At 38.7% G+C, this 17,901-nt stretch overlaps 1 protein-coding gene and 2 long non-coding RNA genes across 3 annotated transcripts in view; all 3 read right to left on the bottom strand.

Moving 5' to 3' along the window:
• Positions 1-17,901, bottom strand: part of MOK (MOK protein kinase) — a 158,379-nt gene that overhangs the window by 70,416 nt on the left and 70,062 nt on the right.
• LOC133224581 (uncharacterized) lies at positions 24-3,363 on the bottom strand. The gene is made up of 2 exons (XR_009728887.1): positions 3,256-3,363; positions 24-2,564 (listed from the first exon to the last, which is right to left on the bottom strand). It is a non-coding gene; the product is annotated as an uncharacterized LOC133224581 (long non-coding RNA).
• Positions 4,318-9,288, bottom strand: LOC133224582 (uncharacterized). The gene is made up of 2 exons (XR_009728888.1): positions 8,945-9,288; positions 4,318-4,651 (listed from the first exon to the last, which is right to left on the bottom strand). It is a non-coding gene; the product is annotated as an uncharacterized LOC133224582 (long non-coding RNA).

Raw genomic sequence — 17,901 nt, 5'->3', positions numbered from 1 at the left:
TGGAGAGACTGACGGACAACGACCACATTTTTTCATGTACTTCATTTCCTTAGGAATGTTTTTAGTCAAACATTCTTCCATTTTTTTAACAGCTATTGTAGCCAGTGTCTGAGGGTAGGTTACATGGGATTTCATTTTTTCTGATTATGCAGTTATAAATAAATCACATGGGGCAATTGCCATTTATTTGGTAAGATTTGCTACTTTGAACATTACTGTAAATGCAAAGGTAAAAATGCCCAACAACCACAATATTAAATTCTGATTCTAAATTTGAAGCCGAGTCAGGTAATTGATTTGCAATTTTCTTGTCAGAATCTGAGAAACTTTGGCTTTCAGAAAATCCAGATTTGAATCAAATGTTGAAGAACTGGGTCTTTTTAAACCAGAAATGGTTCTATGCCAACAGCATGTGCTAGGAAGTTACATTGCTGCACTGACTGCATGGGCCACAGTCTTGCATTCGCTTTCCCAAGGATTAGTCCCATGCTTGTTCCCCATGTACATTTTAATTGTGTTAGAGTATTTAATTACACAATTTCATAGAACTCCTTGCTCTATGAAAATTACAAAATTAAAAAAGAACAAAGTAAAAGATGTCTGGAAAATATTTGTGTAATGTTTGAAGCATTGAAATAACCTAGAAAAACTGTGGTTTATTCTTGATCAGAGGCTTCTTCTGTTTTGCTGAATAAGACTTTATTTTTACAAGCCACAAAGAAATTACATTACATTTGCATAGAGAATTCTGAGTCCAACATTTAACTAACTTTTGACTGCTTGGTGCTGCAGCCTTAATGCTTTTATAACATCACTTTAAAATTAATTCTGTTCATGTTCTGGCAGTTTGGTGATGTTGTTACCTCAGCGCTTCAGGGTTTACTTAAGGAAAACAAAACAGCAGGAACTGAAATTACCTAAACAGTAGATTTCAAAGATTTCAAAGTAGAAAGAAAGTAGTTTAATACATGGAATTATGCATGTAAAATCTGTGTTACTGTAATGAAATGTAAAGCTGGCTAGGGATCTCTGAGCAAAGCTTCAGGGTTTCTTAAAACTGTTCTTTGAGCCAGCTTTTTTCCTACTTTCTCATGCTTTACTGGAAGACGAAGTGAGAATAAGATTTAAAGTCACAAAAAGAAGCGATTCATACTATAAATAGGATCGATAGTCACTTGGAATATTTTTGCAGTGAAGAGGTACCTAAGAGGCAGAGAATTGCTTTCCTAAAATGTAGTTGTACTTCTGAGCTATAGGTGGAAATAGTAATTGTATCGACCAAGGGCAATATGGCTACATCTTCTCTAAAAGCCTCAGGTTCTTGAAATGTGTGTTTAGGGAGTGTGATAACTCAGACTCATTGCTCTCAGAAGAAATTCTGAAGGGACTTAAACTGTTGTACGAGACTACTGTAGCAAAAGTCAACAATTCCGCTACTAACAAATGTCAATTATAATAAAAGCTCAGCTGCATAGGAAGGCTGAGAGAATGGAAAGGCCTGGATTCATGAAATGTTAACAAGGTCCAGAATAATTGTTTAATCTTATCAGAAATTACTTTATATGATGTTCGTAAAAAACTAATAATTAGGTTCAGTTTATAAGCACTACGATTTGATATTTTAAATTGGTCCTCATCTTAATATTCCCTTGTGACTAGAACAAGGGAAACTGTCTTTGTAGTTCTATGCATTATGTCATGATTTACACTTTCCCAGAATAAATACATAATTATGCATTTCTAATCTGAAGTTTTATGTACAAAGTAAGAATTGTACCTATGCAAACTTACCAACACAGGCATGTTGTCTTCCACAGAGTTATAATTGTTTCTTTCCAGTATCTGGTTCTCCTCGTTGCTTCAGGAGCATCGCAGGACCTGCTTGCTGAAATGTCTCCATGTTTTGTCTAGCATGGGTCCAAGAAACCAGTTGACACAGTTATTTGGTTTAGAGAATAACAGTAGAATGTCATTCCTATCAGAATCCCCCTTAAATCAGGAATAGATACATAAAAATGATAGTTTCAGAGGAAGAATGATAGGTATGGTGGCAGTTGTAACATTTATTATCTAGAGCTGCAAGCTTTTTTCCATTCATAGGTATTAAGTTTAAATAGGTCCTAAATCAGAGCAGGAGGAACTTGGAGAACAAGCTCTTTCAGAGAGCAGGAGGTTTGACTAAAATGTCCCCAGAAACATAAAATCTGAGACGTCCCTTGAAGACATTAAAAATTGATATTGATGGTGAAGTTACATCACTAGGAAAATTACTTAAAAGTGCCTCAGCATCAAGAAGCATGGAAATAAACCTGCTACTTTTTTCCATGTATGTATTTTAGTTCTAAGAATTGCATTCTGTGTAACAGTAAAGGCTGTTGGTTTAGTACATGTAACAGCTAAATGCTGTTGCATATTCACCTGCAGGTATGGGATGTATGGAGCACTCTCGTTATTTTGCATGCCTGGTCAATTTGGTGACAAATCTATCCTTCAAGTCACCTTCAGAAAAGTAGAATTAAGGACTCTAAAATCTTAAATCTAAATTAATTAAAACTAGGAGATACCTACTGATAACGGAATAGACTCCACAACTTGGATAAAGTTGTAAAGTAGGTATGCTTTATTCAGCTGAAGATGCACGGGGGATTGGTCCTCCAAAAGGCATGCGTGCCTTAGTGCCGTTTTCCTTTTACATTTATCCTGTAAAGTCATACATAGGTATTAGGTCGCACAATACGCCTATACATATTCATATTCTATCCCCGCTTCATATTATAATGAGCTAAAAGGCGCTCCACGCATGCGCAGTGCCTCCTGCTGGTCTTGGGCAGGGGTCTTCAGATGAAGTAAGTAGTCTTCCTCTTGTGGGTAGGGGTCTTCAAGATGAAGTAAACGAGTCTTCCTCAGGCTTGAACTTTTTACCTCTGGTCCTCACGCATGCTCTTTAGGAGCTGGATGGGTCTGGTCCATGTCTAGCTGGTTTAATGAGCTATTCCCTTCGCTAGGAAGCCTTATCTTAGTGCTGTCTGATAAGGCAACTGCTGGGCTTGTCAAGCCAGCCATGATTTAAGCAGTACTCCTTGTACAACCCCCATTCTCCTCACTAGGAGGTTTTGTTCTGGTATTTGTCTGATAAGACATCTGCTGAGCTCGTTAAACCAGCTATGACTTAAGCAGTACCCCCCTGTACATTTTGACAAACCCCCTGTACATTTTGACAACCCCCTTGTACACAATAGGCCACATCAGTTTCACCTACTACTGGAAACTATGTCACAAAGCATATATTCTGTACTTCACTACATTATTGGTGTGATAGTATTTATTTTTCAGCTTACTGAATACAGATGTCATTTCAAAGTTAGATAATGAGAATGTGACAAAAAAAGTTGATAGTAGGAAACAAATTTTGTATTCATTTTAAATAGACACACAGAAGGTAAGTTCCAGTTCTGGATTCTAAGCAGGTAAGCAGATGCAGAGAGAAATAGTTCATAGAGTCACGTGTACTTGAAAGATCACATTTTTGCATAAAAAAAGATTTTATACAAAGAAGATACTATTTTATACAAATAAGATACTATTTTATTTAAAGAAGACATATTTGGATCAAATTGTTCTAGTGCCTTCAACAAAAGCAAGAAGAAAAAATTAATTGAATTGCTTCACATACTTCAGGAACACTTCTGAATCATCTGCTGCTTAATAAGTACAATTATTAGAGAAAAAAAACCTTCAAAGAAAAGTTTACCTTAAAAATCAGAGGATTTAGGGAAAGAATTAGAGCAATCTGGTGTAGAGATCTTACTTTGTTTATAAAGGGTTGAGAAATTAGTTTTACAAAGCAGCAATGGCTGGAATCAGGGATATCTAAGTTAAAAATCAGTTACACATTTTTATTGGGCATACTGAGCATGTAATAACCTCAACCATCTTGCTTTTAAGAGGGCACAGAAATAGGAAGAACTAAAGAATCTTGCAGAATTTCTAGTTAAATTGGTGTACAAATCTGTTGAACCTGGTCCTAAAAATAATTTGCAGTGAGGACTTGTAGTTAATGACTGAGTTTGAATTACAGCTCAAAACTTGCTCTGATGTCACACAGCCAAGTTATATTGGATCTGACCAGTATGAATGGAGCAGTGTGAGAAGAAGCTGTAGGAAGCCTTGATCAGGAGTTTGCCGTTTTAGGAGCTGCACTGAAGCCTGGGCCTTGGCTTTGATCTTTGCCTGAGGTGTGCCTGGGTTCAGCCTTGTACTTTGCCGCTTCCAGCCTTGTCTTGCTGACATGACTTCTTGGTTTGTCCTTAGGCATACCTCATTATTACAGATGCGTTTGGTGATCATTGACCTATTGGGTGCAACATCACTGCACCAGTTCTCTTCTTGTTCAGGTACTGTGGGATTATGACCCTTATCAGTATGCTGCCTGCTTGGGCCTGCCTTGATTTTACCCTTGGCTCCTGGCTCATCCTTGCTGATGGAGCAATCTGGTAAGGCCCTCCTTGAAAGAGGTGTCCAGGTAGAACACCTCATATTCTGGAAAATTTCTTGCAAAACTTACATCTTCTTTCCTTGTGATGGTCAAGGAAACTCTGAAGAATGTTATTAATCCACTTGTCACCTTCATAATTCTGCTGTGCTGCAGTATCTGTAAAGAAATATTTAAAGTCAGCTATTCAGAATTCAAAACACTGGAGTATACTGTGAGTCTGCTACATGCCTTAAAGTTTCACATTTCATCACAAAGCATGATTCAACAAAAATCTCAGAAGTCACAGGAACTGAAAAAAATCTGCAGGTTCAGATTTCACATTTTTCAGAATGTGAGATTATTAGCATTTACCATACATGGCCATGAAATTGATTATTTCTAGTATTTCAAACCTAGGATATAGTCTACTTTGGCACTCTATACTTGTAAAGAAAAGGCAAGAAACTGGTTTAAATCTGTCCATATGCTCTGGGTAGATTACTTAGTACATGGATGATAGGTGTTTGGTTTTGTGGGGTCTTTTTTTCTTTTATATTTCAGGCAGTACTTTCATTTTATTAGGGATATACTGCTGCCGAAAAAAAACCCCGTACTAAAATGATGGAGTATTTTCAGATAATCATAGATAAAGGCTTCACAGCTATCCAAGATGAACACTCTGCTTAGGCAGTTTAATGTGACTTTCCTGCTGTGTCAGATCAAAAGATTTATTTCTTGTGAAAAAACATGAGAGCTCTGAATCCCAGCTTCTTCTCCATGAAAGAATGCTGAAAGAAAGAATGGTAGCAGTAAGATAATTCTGATTAAAGCTGACTGAATGGGTACTTTGAGAAATTTTGTCAAGAGCTGTGTAAGTACTTCATTAATCATACACAGATCTATCTGTAGGCTACAGTAACAAGGCATAGTGAATCAGAGGGAAAGTCAGTTTTCATCTCTTTCAGAGATGCTTCCTGCCATACTGAGGCAAATCTGAAGTAACTTGGCTCTTTACACTGAAATCCTGCTGTGCAGTCAGCTGAGCTGAGGGTATTCTTAGGCCAGTTAATATACATGTCAGTATAATGCTCTACATTGAACAAGTAGGACAGACTAGAGTTGCTAGAAGTCACCACGTTATTTCTTGTTTGGAGTGGTGCTGCTTAATACCTGCCAGGAGATAATTCTGCAGATATTTCTGCCTTTTTTTTCCTCTCATCATTTACAAAACAAAACAAGAGAGGAAAAACCCTCCAGAATGGCTCTTTCAGCTGGGTGGGAGTCACATTGACTCCTGTGATTAACAAAACAAAAACTGTTTCAGCTGCTGGCAGCCCAGGATTTTTGCATCTCTACTTTAGTTGGATATGTATGGAATAGGGAAAGTGCCTTTATTTTGTCAAATTTGAGTTACTTCAAAAATTTCTAGTGTTTAAAATAAAAGCAGCAAGTTCACTCTAACAAGAAAAGGTTTCTATTATAGAATAAACCTATTAAAAAATGATGACAAAAGGTATTTTTCTGTGTTTTGTTCTTGCTGTCCTTCACAGTAGATCTGCAAAGCTAAGTTGCAGGAAGGAACAGTAAAGGGCTGGAATAGTAAAAGCAGGGATTTTTCAGCTTTTATTCCTCAGAACATAGCTGCTCTTTCTAATGACTTACCTCAAATTGTATTTTCCAACCATTTGTTCACAATGAACTGTCTCTCTTACCTGTAGTTCTGCAGAACTGTTACAAGTTTGTTTCATCTGACAGAAATACAATTCTGAATTTATACCAAATATAACCATGATAACTTGGCTTCCTTAGCTCTGGTTGTCCAAGACAGGAAGGTACAGTGGGCCATTCTTTTCTCTAGAAACCCCTGGGTTCACATTCCTATTACATTATTTAATTTGCATGTTACTTCCATCTTGACTGATTTCCCTGCATATCACTTTCTTTTTAAGACTGAACATCATAGAATCGGCTAAGTTGGAAAAGACCTTTAAGATCATCAAGTCCAAAGATCATAATGAAAGTCCAAGATCATCATCATTACAGGTCATATGAGAAGTATTTCCAACTTTGCAGTTTTGCAAAAATTTTTCATTAAATAATACTGATACAGCAGGCATTCAAAGTACCTTTCTAAATGGCTTTCTGCTCAGTTTTGGAACTAGAACCATAATAATTCTGGTGTAAAAGCCAGAATTACTAATTAGTCAGTGCCACCCAGACCTCTTTCAGAAGCATGTCTAAATATGTCAGATTTCTTTGGCTCCAAATATACAATATTAGAATACATCAGTATAAAATACACAGTCAGAGTTTATTGATTCACCAGCATACTTAGGATCTTTAGCTACAAATACGTATTTTCATTGTCAAGTGGTGCAGATTTTACCAACAGCATGAATTCTGTCTTGCTATATTCACTAATATAAACGTTAGCTTTATAAGTCATCCTCTGGATTGGTGCATCAGAAGCTCACCATCTAGATGCAACCAATACGTGGTATAGCTATCCCGCATAGGTAGGATGCTAGTACATAGTCCTCTTAAACCTATCACTAGGAAAACAAACCAATAAGTTATCACACAACAGAATGTACAGTCATAGAACCATAGAATAGTTAAGGTTGGAAAGGACCTTAAGATCATCTAGTTTCAACCCCCCTGCTATGAATAGGGACACCTCCCACTAAACCATGCCACCCAAGGCTCTGTCCAACCTGGCCTTGAAAACTGCCAGGGATGGAGCATTCACAACTTCCCTGGGCAACCTATTCCAGTGCCTCACCACCCTAACAGTACAGAACTTCTTTTTTATATCCAATCTATACTTCCCCTGTTTAAGTTTTAACCCATTACCCCTTGTCTTACCACTACAGTCCCTAATGAAGAGTCCATCCCCAGCATCCCTATGGGCCCCCTTGAGATACTAGAAGGCTGCTATGAGGTCTCCATGTAGCCTTCTCCAGGCTTAACAGCCCCAACTTTCTCAGCCTATCTTCATACGGGAGGTGCTCCAGTCCCCTGATCATTCTCGTGGCCCTCCTCTAGTCTTGTTCCAACAGTTCCATGTCCTTTTTATGTTGAGGACCCCAACACTGCACACAATACTACAAGTGAGGCCTCACAAGAGCAGAGTAGAGGGGCAGGATCACCTCCTTCGACCCGCTGGTCATGCTCCTTTTGATGTAGCCCAGGATACGGTTGGCTTTCTTGGCTGTGAGCACACACTGAAGCCGGCTCATGTTCATTTTCTCATCGACCAACACCCCCAAGTCCTTCTCCACAGGGCTGCTCTGAATCTCTTCTCTGCCCAGCCTGTAGCTGTGGCTGGGATTGCTCCAACCCAGGTGTAGGACTTTGCACTTGCCATGGTTAAAATTCATGAGGTTGGCATCAGCCCACCTCACAAGCGTGTCGAGGTCCCTCTGGATGGCATTCCTTCCCTCCAGTGTATCATCCGAACCACACAGCTTGGTGTCGTCAGCAAACTTGCTGAGGGCGCACTCAATCCCACTGTCCATGTCACCAACAAAGATGTTAAACAAGACCCGTCCCAACACTGATCCCCGAGGGACACCACTCATTACTGGTCTCCAGCTGGACATTGAGCCATTGACCACAACTCTTTGCATGCGGCCATCCAGCCAGTTCTTTATCCACTGAGTGGTCCACCTATCAAATTGATGTCTCTCCAGTTTAGAGACAAGGATGTCGTGTGGGACAGTGTTGAACGCTTTGCACAAGTCCAGGCAGGTGACATCAACTGCTCTACCCCTGTCCATCAGTTCCATAGCCCAATCATAGAAGGCCACCAAATTGGTCAGGCAGGATTTCCCCTTAGTGAAGCCATGTTGGCTGTCACCATGAACCTTGTTGCTTTTAATGTGCCTTAGCATGCCTTCCAGGAGAATCTGCTCCAAGATTTTGCCAGGCACAGAGGTGAGACTGACTGGTCTGTAATTCCCCCGGTCATCCATTTTCCCCTTCTTGAAAATGGGGGTTATATTTCCCTTTTTCCAGTTGTCAGGAACTTCACCTGACTGCCATGATTTTTCAAATATGATGGCCAGTGGCTTAGCAACTTCATTTGCCAGTTCCTTCAGTATCCATGGATGGATTTCATCAGGTCCCATGGCCTTGTGCACATTCAGGTTCTTAGGATGGTCTTGAACCAGATCCTCTCCTACAGTGGGCCCAAGGTCTTCATTGTCACAGTCCCTGTGTCTGTCTTCCAAGACTTTGGTGGTGTGGTCAGAGCATTTGCCAGTGAAGACCGAGGCAAAGAAGTCATTCAGAACCTCAGCCTTCTCCAAATCCAGGGTAGCCAGTTCTTCTTGTAAACTTTAATGCTAGCAATACAAAGACAACTTAGTTAGTATTGTACTAGTAGCATCTGGGTATGATGCGAGGACATTAGGTATGCAACTAGTGTTTCAAAGCATGTACTATTAGCATCTCAAACAAGGCACTTACAAAGAGTGTAATTGGACAGCTGATGAATTGAGAATGCTTCTTCACAATTTCTTTGATTTGCCTTTCTTCCAAACAGTCTCTTTGGTCTTCCTTTGGATTTAGGATAATCTTTGTTCTATAGCCATGGGGTTCCCCTTGAGTGAAATCTGAGAGTTTTAGTGGCAGCAGAAATGGCCAAATAGCAAGTTTTTTTCTGAAATTAAGAGTTAATGTAATTGTAATAAATTCTTAATCATCACTGACTACATGAAGATGGTGACCTGGTGCTTCATACTTAATTCTGTGCTCCAACAAATGCAGCAACTACAGCAATTACACCATTTCAAAGTGTATTTCCCCCAGTTTTCAAAACCCTCATGGAAATCTATTATGTTTAATTTTTTTTCTTTAAATGTAGTACATATTATAAAATGAAATACATCAGTGGAGCTGTATTACCAACTTCATTCTCTTGCTTTATAAAGTTCAGACAGTCATTATTTCCCAGACAGGGCAAATTTGCTGTTAAAGTTAGATACTATTACATTAGATTGTGTGCCTGTGCTCCTGCTGCTGTTCTGTAGTGTTTTCACTTGACATTAGCTAGCCTCAAATTGGAGGTGACATACAAACTGCCTATCTTTTTTGTTTTGTGAGCTCAGTCACATTTGCAATCAAGTAGGCAGAGAAGAAGCTGACCCCAAATCGACCAGTCCTGAAGACACCAGCACGAGCAATATTTCCATAAAAGCTCCACTGCTGGAAGTCACAGTAGTAATGGGGTCAGCTTTGGTCATCCTGCGCCTGAATCCATGACGAGAATACAGTTGTGCTCATTGGGTTAGTAATTTCCAGAATCCAGCTTGTTTGGATCAGTCAAGGCCTTGAGTCTGATTTTGTCCGGAGACTAAAACAGAAGGCTTAAGCATTCTCAGGATATACTTAAGAATTCAGACAGTGTTTTACTGGCTGAGTCACATTAATGGCTAGATAGCTTGCAGCCAATGAGTTGCAAACTGGCTCCCTCAGAAAGGTTTTCTTGCTGCAATAGACAGTGTTGATGAGGGACTATTTCAGCCTGGAAGGCAAGAGTCTTCTCTTCATCCATGGGTTGATTTTCAGTTTGCACAGGTTCAGTGTTAATAAGGATAAACATAGTCTAACCCTTACTGCATGTATATTTATACACACATACAACTGTAGTATACGGGTTTTTAAACAGTGAAAAAATACAAGTAATTTTGGATGTATGTACTGAGAGTGAAGGACAAAAGATATAATTACTGTTTCAGATGTATCGTTAATACTCCAATGTATATTTTGGATTTTTGCTTCTCCCTGACTTTTAATTTACTTAAGATGGAGATAGAATAGGATTAATAATGGTTTAATCAAGAGGAAACTTGTAGGCTTTTTAATGTAGTCAGTTTAGACTTATAAAGTTTAACCATGCCAAGTGCAAGGTCCTACACGTGGGTCAGAGCAATCTCAGGCACAGCTACAGGTTGGGCAGAGAAAAGATTCAGAGCAGCCTTGTGGAGAAGGACTTGGGGGTGCTGGTTGATGAGAAAATGAACATGAGCCAGCTTCAGTGTGTGCTCGCAGCCCAGAAAGCCAACCGTATCCTGGGCTGCATCAAAAGGAGCATGACCAGCAGGTCAAAGGAGGTGATCCTGCCCCTCTACTCTGCTCTTGTGAGGCCTCACTTGGAGTATTGTGTGCAGTGTTGGTGTCCTCAACATGTTGGAACAAGTCCAGAGGAGGGCCACGAGGATGATCAGGGGACTGGAGCACCTCCTGTATAAAGATAGGCTGAAAAAGTTGGGGCTGTTCAGCCTGGAGAAGGCTGCATGGAGACCTCATAGCAGTCTTCTAGTATCTCAAGGGGGCCTATAGGGATGCTGGGGATGGACTCTTCATTAGGGACTGTAGTGATAGGACAAGGGGTAACAGGTTAAAACTTAAACAGGGGAAGTTTAGATTGGATATAAGGAAGAAGTTCTTTACTGTAAGGGTGGTGAGGCACTAGAATGGGTTGCCCAGGGAATTTATGAATGCTCCGTCCCTGAAGTGTTCAAGGCCAGGTTGGACAGAGCCTTGGGTGGCATGGTTTAGTGGGAGGTGTCCCAGCTTATGGCAGGGGGGTTGAAACTAAGGTCCTTAGTTTCTTAAGGTCCTTTCCAGCCCTAACTATTCTATGATTCTGTGATTCAATGACTGTATTACAAAGCAAGAAAAATCATCACAAGATTTGATTTATTATCGTTAATTAATTTTCCATTTACATTCTGGGACATGCCATAGTTTAAATTTTATAGTTATGCAAAATAACAAGAAAGACTGGAGATTCTCACTGTCCTTTACCTGAAAGGCCACCTGTATAGGTACACTCTGAGGTAATGATTTAATTTTATGAATAAGTTTGAATTTTTTCTGGGAAAATAAGAGATATTTGCTTAATTGGTATAATGGTGAGACTAATATGGACTCACAATCCATTAAAGTCAGAATAATACTGCAAGGCATCACATTTTACTGAAGTGTTGTAGAGTGCCTTCTGTTGATCATTTAATGATAACCAAGCCTGAAACCACCCAAAGATGTAGAGTTTCTATTTAAGATATGCTCATATTTAATGTTCCTATGTAAGTTATGCTTAACCCACTTTATTAATCTGTTTTGAGTAAAGACCATGAGAGCCTTGTGTCTCACTATTAGCTGGTTTTATTTTGCCCATAGTTGTATTCTGTCACAGCTGTGGGAAAGAGAGAAGACAAGAAACAGAATTAGGGTGACTAAGAAGATTATGACAAGATTATGTTTGAATTTTCCAAAGGGAAGTGATGGAAAGAAACACACTGTAGCCACATTTCAGCTTACCTTAGCAGAGCAACTAATCTTCATGGCTAAGCCTGTCAGTAAAAGAATCACTGTTATCTTTATCTATCAGTAAAAGAATCACTGTTACCTTTCTGCAGAATAGACTCTATGTAGGTAACCTTAAATCCAAGCTTTTTTATAAAAATCAGCCATTACTTGGTAGAGACATGCAGAAGGAGAGGAAGAGTAGAGAGAAACTGATCAAGACTTCTTAGGCATGGAGCAAGTCAAGACAGGTGCTGAGGGTGTATTACTTTGACATACCAAAGGCTGACTGGGTTTGCTAGCCCATATGTTGGAGGCAAGCAGCCTCCTCCTTTGTTGTTTAGAAACTATGATCCTGATCCTGCACTTCAAAAGATCTTTTATAATTTATCCCTACAGAAGGTAAGTAAAATGCTACCTACTCAAAATAGTGTTGACTTATATTGATATTGAACAAATACAAATGATAAGGGTAAACTTAGAGAATCACAGAAGGTTTGAGGTTGGAAGGAACCTCTGGAGGTCATCTCATCCAACCCCTCTGCTCAAGCAGGGCCGCTTAGAGCAGATTGCCCATAACTGTGTCCACTAACAGCTGCTCTGAAATGAACTCATTGAAGGGTGACATCCCTTTGCAGCTATGCAAACTGGAACCACAGCCCCCTCAGGAAGAATTTTAAAGCTAGATGTTCTGCAAGAGCAGCTGATTCTGCTGCTCACACATGGCCTCTCCTCAAAGAGCGCTGAAGAACAGAAATGCTCTCTTTGTGAATGGGGCTGTTTGGCTAAAGTGTGTTAATGTACTCTTCATGATTTTGAATGCAAATGAAGATAGTAGCACCCTAACTTGTAAGATCAATCCATTAAAGCAAAGGAGAAGCTTAGAAACTATGTTACTAACACACTAATGAGGTTTCCTCCTTGGTGCTTGCATTATTGCTGCAGTAGGCAAAAGGAGGAATATGGGTCTCTGTGTATGCCTTGCTACCGACCTACGAGCTGGAACATGGGAGTTCAGCATGAAGTCTCTCTAGTTTGCAATGCTGTTAGAATTCACCAGATGGGGCTAATACAGCAAGTATAAATATTCTCTATAGAAGTTATACTGAACAAACATAGATAGGTAGAGAGCAACATATATCTGCATATATGGCATAGGAGTTTAAACCTTTTTTTTTTTTGAAGTTGACCCACTCAATGAGTCTGTTATTTATAACAGAAACTTTGTTTCAGTAATTTTCTATGAACTGTATGCTCAACTATTCAACCATTCACCATCCCCCCCCCCCCCCCCCCAAAATCAACACCTGTCTCAGGAAATCTGTATGTTAGATTAGGCTTGTTTTTTGTTGTTTTTTTTTTTTTTAATCTATAAACAACCTCACATACATAAAAACGGAAGGGTGTATATGTTGTCTTCCATTTCTAGCTATTATGCTTTTTTCTATGGTTAAATAAACATACAAATAAAAAAATAGCTTAAGCATATAAAAGTGTACAGCTTTCCCTTTTCATGTGGTACATGAATAAAAAGACTGATCCTGTCTCCTAACTCCACCTCCCAGATTTAGTTTCATGTACAGACTCTGAACATACTGAGACATTGCAGTAAAGTTTTAGTCAGCTGTTTTTTGAGAAAGGCAATTCCTGCATGCCAGTGCATCTGTCAGATGTGCTCATCTGTGTCAAATGACCGAATCAGGAAATTAGTATCTGAAAATTGAAAGTACTTGCCTGTGAAAGATGTCAGACTAATGCTCTCTATTAACAAGTAATTCTACCATTATTGCTGTTAAAGGAGATGAAAATACATCAATATTTAGTATGTATCTACCTTATATTTGATGTCAGCATATTATACCTACTTATGAAAAAAAAATCAGTAAAAAAATAAACACCAGATGTATTTAACTAAACTGACTGAACAGCTATTGGGAAATTACATTAATCACATTATACCTAGCACTTGGTCATAGAAGGATGGAGGCAAAAGACAGGGAATGTCACCCCGTTACTGATTACTTGATTACTGATAAGTATATATTACAGAAGACTACATTGTATGAGCTGGATAAGGATGATAGTTTCAGGTAAACCAGAAAAGCAGGGACCCAAGAGCCTACTCTACATAGGTAATCTTCAGACCACACTTTTCTTTAGTAATCCCATGTGCTTTACATGTTCAGCAAGAGAGAGTAGAGAGAAAATAAACAAGTTTTATTAAACATGGAAGAAGTCAGACTTCCAGTTAGGCAGTTAGACCGAGTGCTGATAAGTTTTTATGATGATTTTTTTATATGATGAAATTATAATGTGCATATGATAAGAATACATGCATCATATCAATAAATCTTCATTCTCCTCAGCCAACCTCTCTTTTGTCTTGTAGATGACAAAATCGCTATAACGAAAAAGGCTGGAAAATTTGTATTTGGAAGTTTTGTCTAAACAGTTCCATAGTTCCACTCACTAATCTTCCAGCTCCTAGATATGAGTAAGTTCTGGACACCAGATGGATGGCAGACTTGTGAATTTAACTTGTGCCCTTCTTGACTTAGAAACCAAAGTCATGAGCATGACCATAATAATGACCATTATGAAGCCAGCAGATAATTCAGAAAAATAAGCTCTCCTTTCTTTATACATGCAATGATTCTATTAGTGCTGAATGAACAGCCTGTACTATGTAGTATCCAAATCTCCTGTGCTTCAATTAGCTTATCAAGACTCAGAAAAAATCACATTAGAAGATCATTTATCTAAAACTTCAATGCTTCATCCAAAACGATTTGGAGATAGTCATTCCAGCCATGGAACTGAAATTATTACACTGATGGAGAATCTCCTTCTACACTAGACAGAAAGCAGATAACCATTCTTCTGAAGCTCTCTGCAACATCTTTGAGATAATATTGCCTCATGTGAGAAAGGTAGAATGTGCTAACAAGTTTTCAGTTTCTCTTTGAGAAACACACCAAAGCAGCAGAGAAGGATATCATCATCAGTTAGGCAGATGACATGGAGGAGACTGAGGAACCTAGGATCAATTTAAGACACCATAAACATACCTCTCTTAAGTGCAAAATGCTCAGAGGCTCCCGATTCACCTTTTAGATCTTACTCAGTTCTTTGTTTTAGGCTGGTAATGCTTCCCTTTCCTTGGCTGTTAAAGTCTGTTCTTTCCAAGGACACCTTTCTCAGCTTTCCTTATTTCCTGTTCTGCTTAGGGAGTCTTAAAACACACAATGGCAACAACTTTGCTCGCATGGATGGCTATTAACTGCTACACCAAGTACAGATTGCTTGGCTGACCTACAACACCTATCAGTAACCATGTATTATCGTAACATGATAACCACAAGCTTCCCAATGAAAACAGCTCAGTTAAATAGCTGATTCTGATAGAAGATAAAATAATTTTGAAACATTTATGTACTGAATCTTTTGTTGCTTAAGTTAAAAACACGTAAGAGTCTACTGAAGACTGCAGTTTAGGAGTGTTCTCAACCTTCTCGATGGCACTACATTCTCACACTGCAGCACTGATAAGTATCACTGGCTAGAAATTCCAGTTCTGTAAGAAACTCAATCATTGCTGCTGGCCAACAGTCAGACCTTAGTAATTCATAAGTTTCTCATTCCTCACATGGATTACAGCAATACTATGTATGGATGTCTTCCATATTTAGGGAGTTTTGGGAAGTACATAATGCTGTAGTACATCTTAGAAACACAAGCTATTTGCAGACATATCACAACCAATCTCTCTGGCTTTCCATATAATTTAAATTAAATTAATTATCTCAGTCTTATCTTCAGAGAACATAATTTCCAGCACAGCTACAGCTTCAAGATAAGCACTGTTACTGACAAGAACAGCACTTTCACTATGGAGGTATGGTAGTCTGTTCCAGAGGCAACTTGTAGAGAGCTGAGTGCAAACACCAAAATGAAGCCTTCCCAAACCACAACAGAATTCACTGTTATCCAATCCCAACTGCAAAGCAGACTTCTTTTACCTTGTCTTCTTCAATCCATATGTCTGTTTTGTAAAAATACCCATTTAAGTAATAACCCTCTCCAGCTATGAAAACAAAATGTTTCACACGCTCTTGCTCTGGAGGAGGGATGAGAATACAAACAACATGCAATGTATTCTAGCATAGCAGAAACTTGCTAACAGCCTTTCATTTTGTAATATACATCATAATGCATTATTTCATGTATTTAGTGTTAAATGTATGTAGTGGTTAAGAAAAGATCCTTAAGGCAAATAAAGTGCTATGGAACTAACCCATAAACAATATTTTCTCAAGATGAAAGCAAGTTAGAAGTACTTTAAAATCCATGTAAGTCATTGGAAACAGATTTCCAACACTAATTATTTTTCTTGTCCCCATACTAAATAGAACTTGCATGCCATTCCCCTCATCAGCGTCAATCTTTTGAGTAGTTCAGATGTGTCAGTTATGTATCTTTCTATGCCTCTGCCTATTAGTTATTCACACATATTCATAATTTGTTAAAATTTGACACATTGCAAAGTTTTGACTCTTAGGACTCTTAAGCCAGTCACACTAAATGCCTAAACTCGTTTTGGCATCAGAAGCCCAAGCAAGACTTGTCAGACTTAACTATAGTTGACAGACACTGCAAAGACGGTCTCCTGGTTTCTATATCACAATCTGCAGGCAGTGCACACCAGAATAGATACTGTTTGCGTGATGGAATATGGGTGTAGTCATCATCCTCTCTGGTAAAAGCATCACTAAGATCAGTTGTTGCACTTTTCAGCAAGTAACAGCATTCAAATTAAAGCAGCAAAAAGTTTTGTTGGTAACAGTACTGTATTGCCTAAGTTTTAAGGCAGTTTCCTTGTGGCCAGCAAAAGCACAACACTACATCCTGAAAAGCTGCAGGACCAATTTATGCCCTGCATATGTCAATCTCAAAGGACCACACTACTTTATTAATGTTTTATTGTTCACTCATGCATTAATGAGTGAATTTTTCTAATGTCCATTTTTCAATTTGCCAAAACATTTATGAGAAGCAAAGGCATGATGCAGCACGATACTGACTGATCTGTATTTACTGGTTACACAGGGCATAGAAAAGAGCACATCTAGCAGTGTCCTCACGGGATCATTTCAAAACTATCATCTTTGGTTAGCTTGAAACAGAAGAATTAACGAGTGGTACAGAGAAATTTTTTTCAGAAGGCTTACCTTTGTAATCCCCTTTTCCCATTCTTTGACCAAGCATTTGGTGACTGTTGGTGGTGGTACTGTACAATAGTGTTCTTGTGACTTGCAGCTGTGTTTTTCAAATGAATGTTTGTGTTGGATTCTCAGTGGAATCTCTCAGCATCTTTTATTGATGTTTCTTGGTAAATGTTAAACACTCCATCAATGCTTCAGCTTTCTGCACAATCATATACTACTGATAACCAGATACTTGTTAGCTTTGTTTATTCTTTGGATCACACTCATTCCATCAGTGCTAGAGGGCTTTGTGTGGTTACAGTACAATTTGCATTCCACATTGTTCCTCTAACAAAGTTGCCTGCTTTGTTCTTCAAAGTGATCTATCCAATGTTGTCAGTATGTAATGAATAAGATATAGTGAGTATGCCTGCTTAGAGTAATATTTTTTTTTAAATATTATGATTATGAAGAGATTCTTGCACTTCCTGCTCTTCTTTTGGTGACTGAAAACATTCTTGCCTTCTCTCTGGAAGTCCATTTGTGAAATTTCCACATGCAAGAACCATGCTCAGTCCGATTCTTAATATAATTGCAAGTCTGCTCACCTACTTTATGTGCTTTTAATTATCAATACCATCTAACAAGGCTGGCTGGTAACTTGACAAAGTCTATTGGCTATTACTGATTGGTTTTAATATTAAGAACTTCAAGTAAGGCTTCAATACCTGACCACCTTTTGGAGGTTTGATTAGCTTGTACTTGTACAGGTACTTACTCAGATACATACTCTGCTCTGCATGAATTAACCTGGAGAACTTTGGCTGTTTCATGTCTCTCAGCTACCTTGTACTACTATTTTGATGATCAGCAGCAAGAGAGTATTAAGCTGCAAACTAAATCTCTTTA

This window comes from Neopsephotus bourkii, unplaced genomic scaffold (assembly GCF_033783945.1).
Source record: "Neopsephotus bourkii isolate Nb327-2 ecotype Australia unplaced genomic scaffold, CSIRO-AGI_Nbou_v1 NB_1707, whole genome shotgun sequence".
In the NCBI taxonomy this organism is placed as follows: domain Eukaryota; kingdom Metazoa; phylum Chordata; class Aves; order Psittaciformes; family Psittacidae; genus Neopsephotus; species Neopsephotus bourkii.
This window is presented reverse-complemented; position numbering and strand designations above follow the sequence as displayed.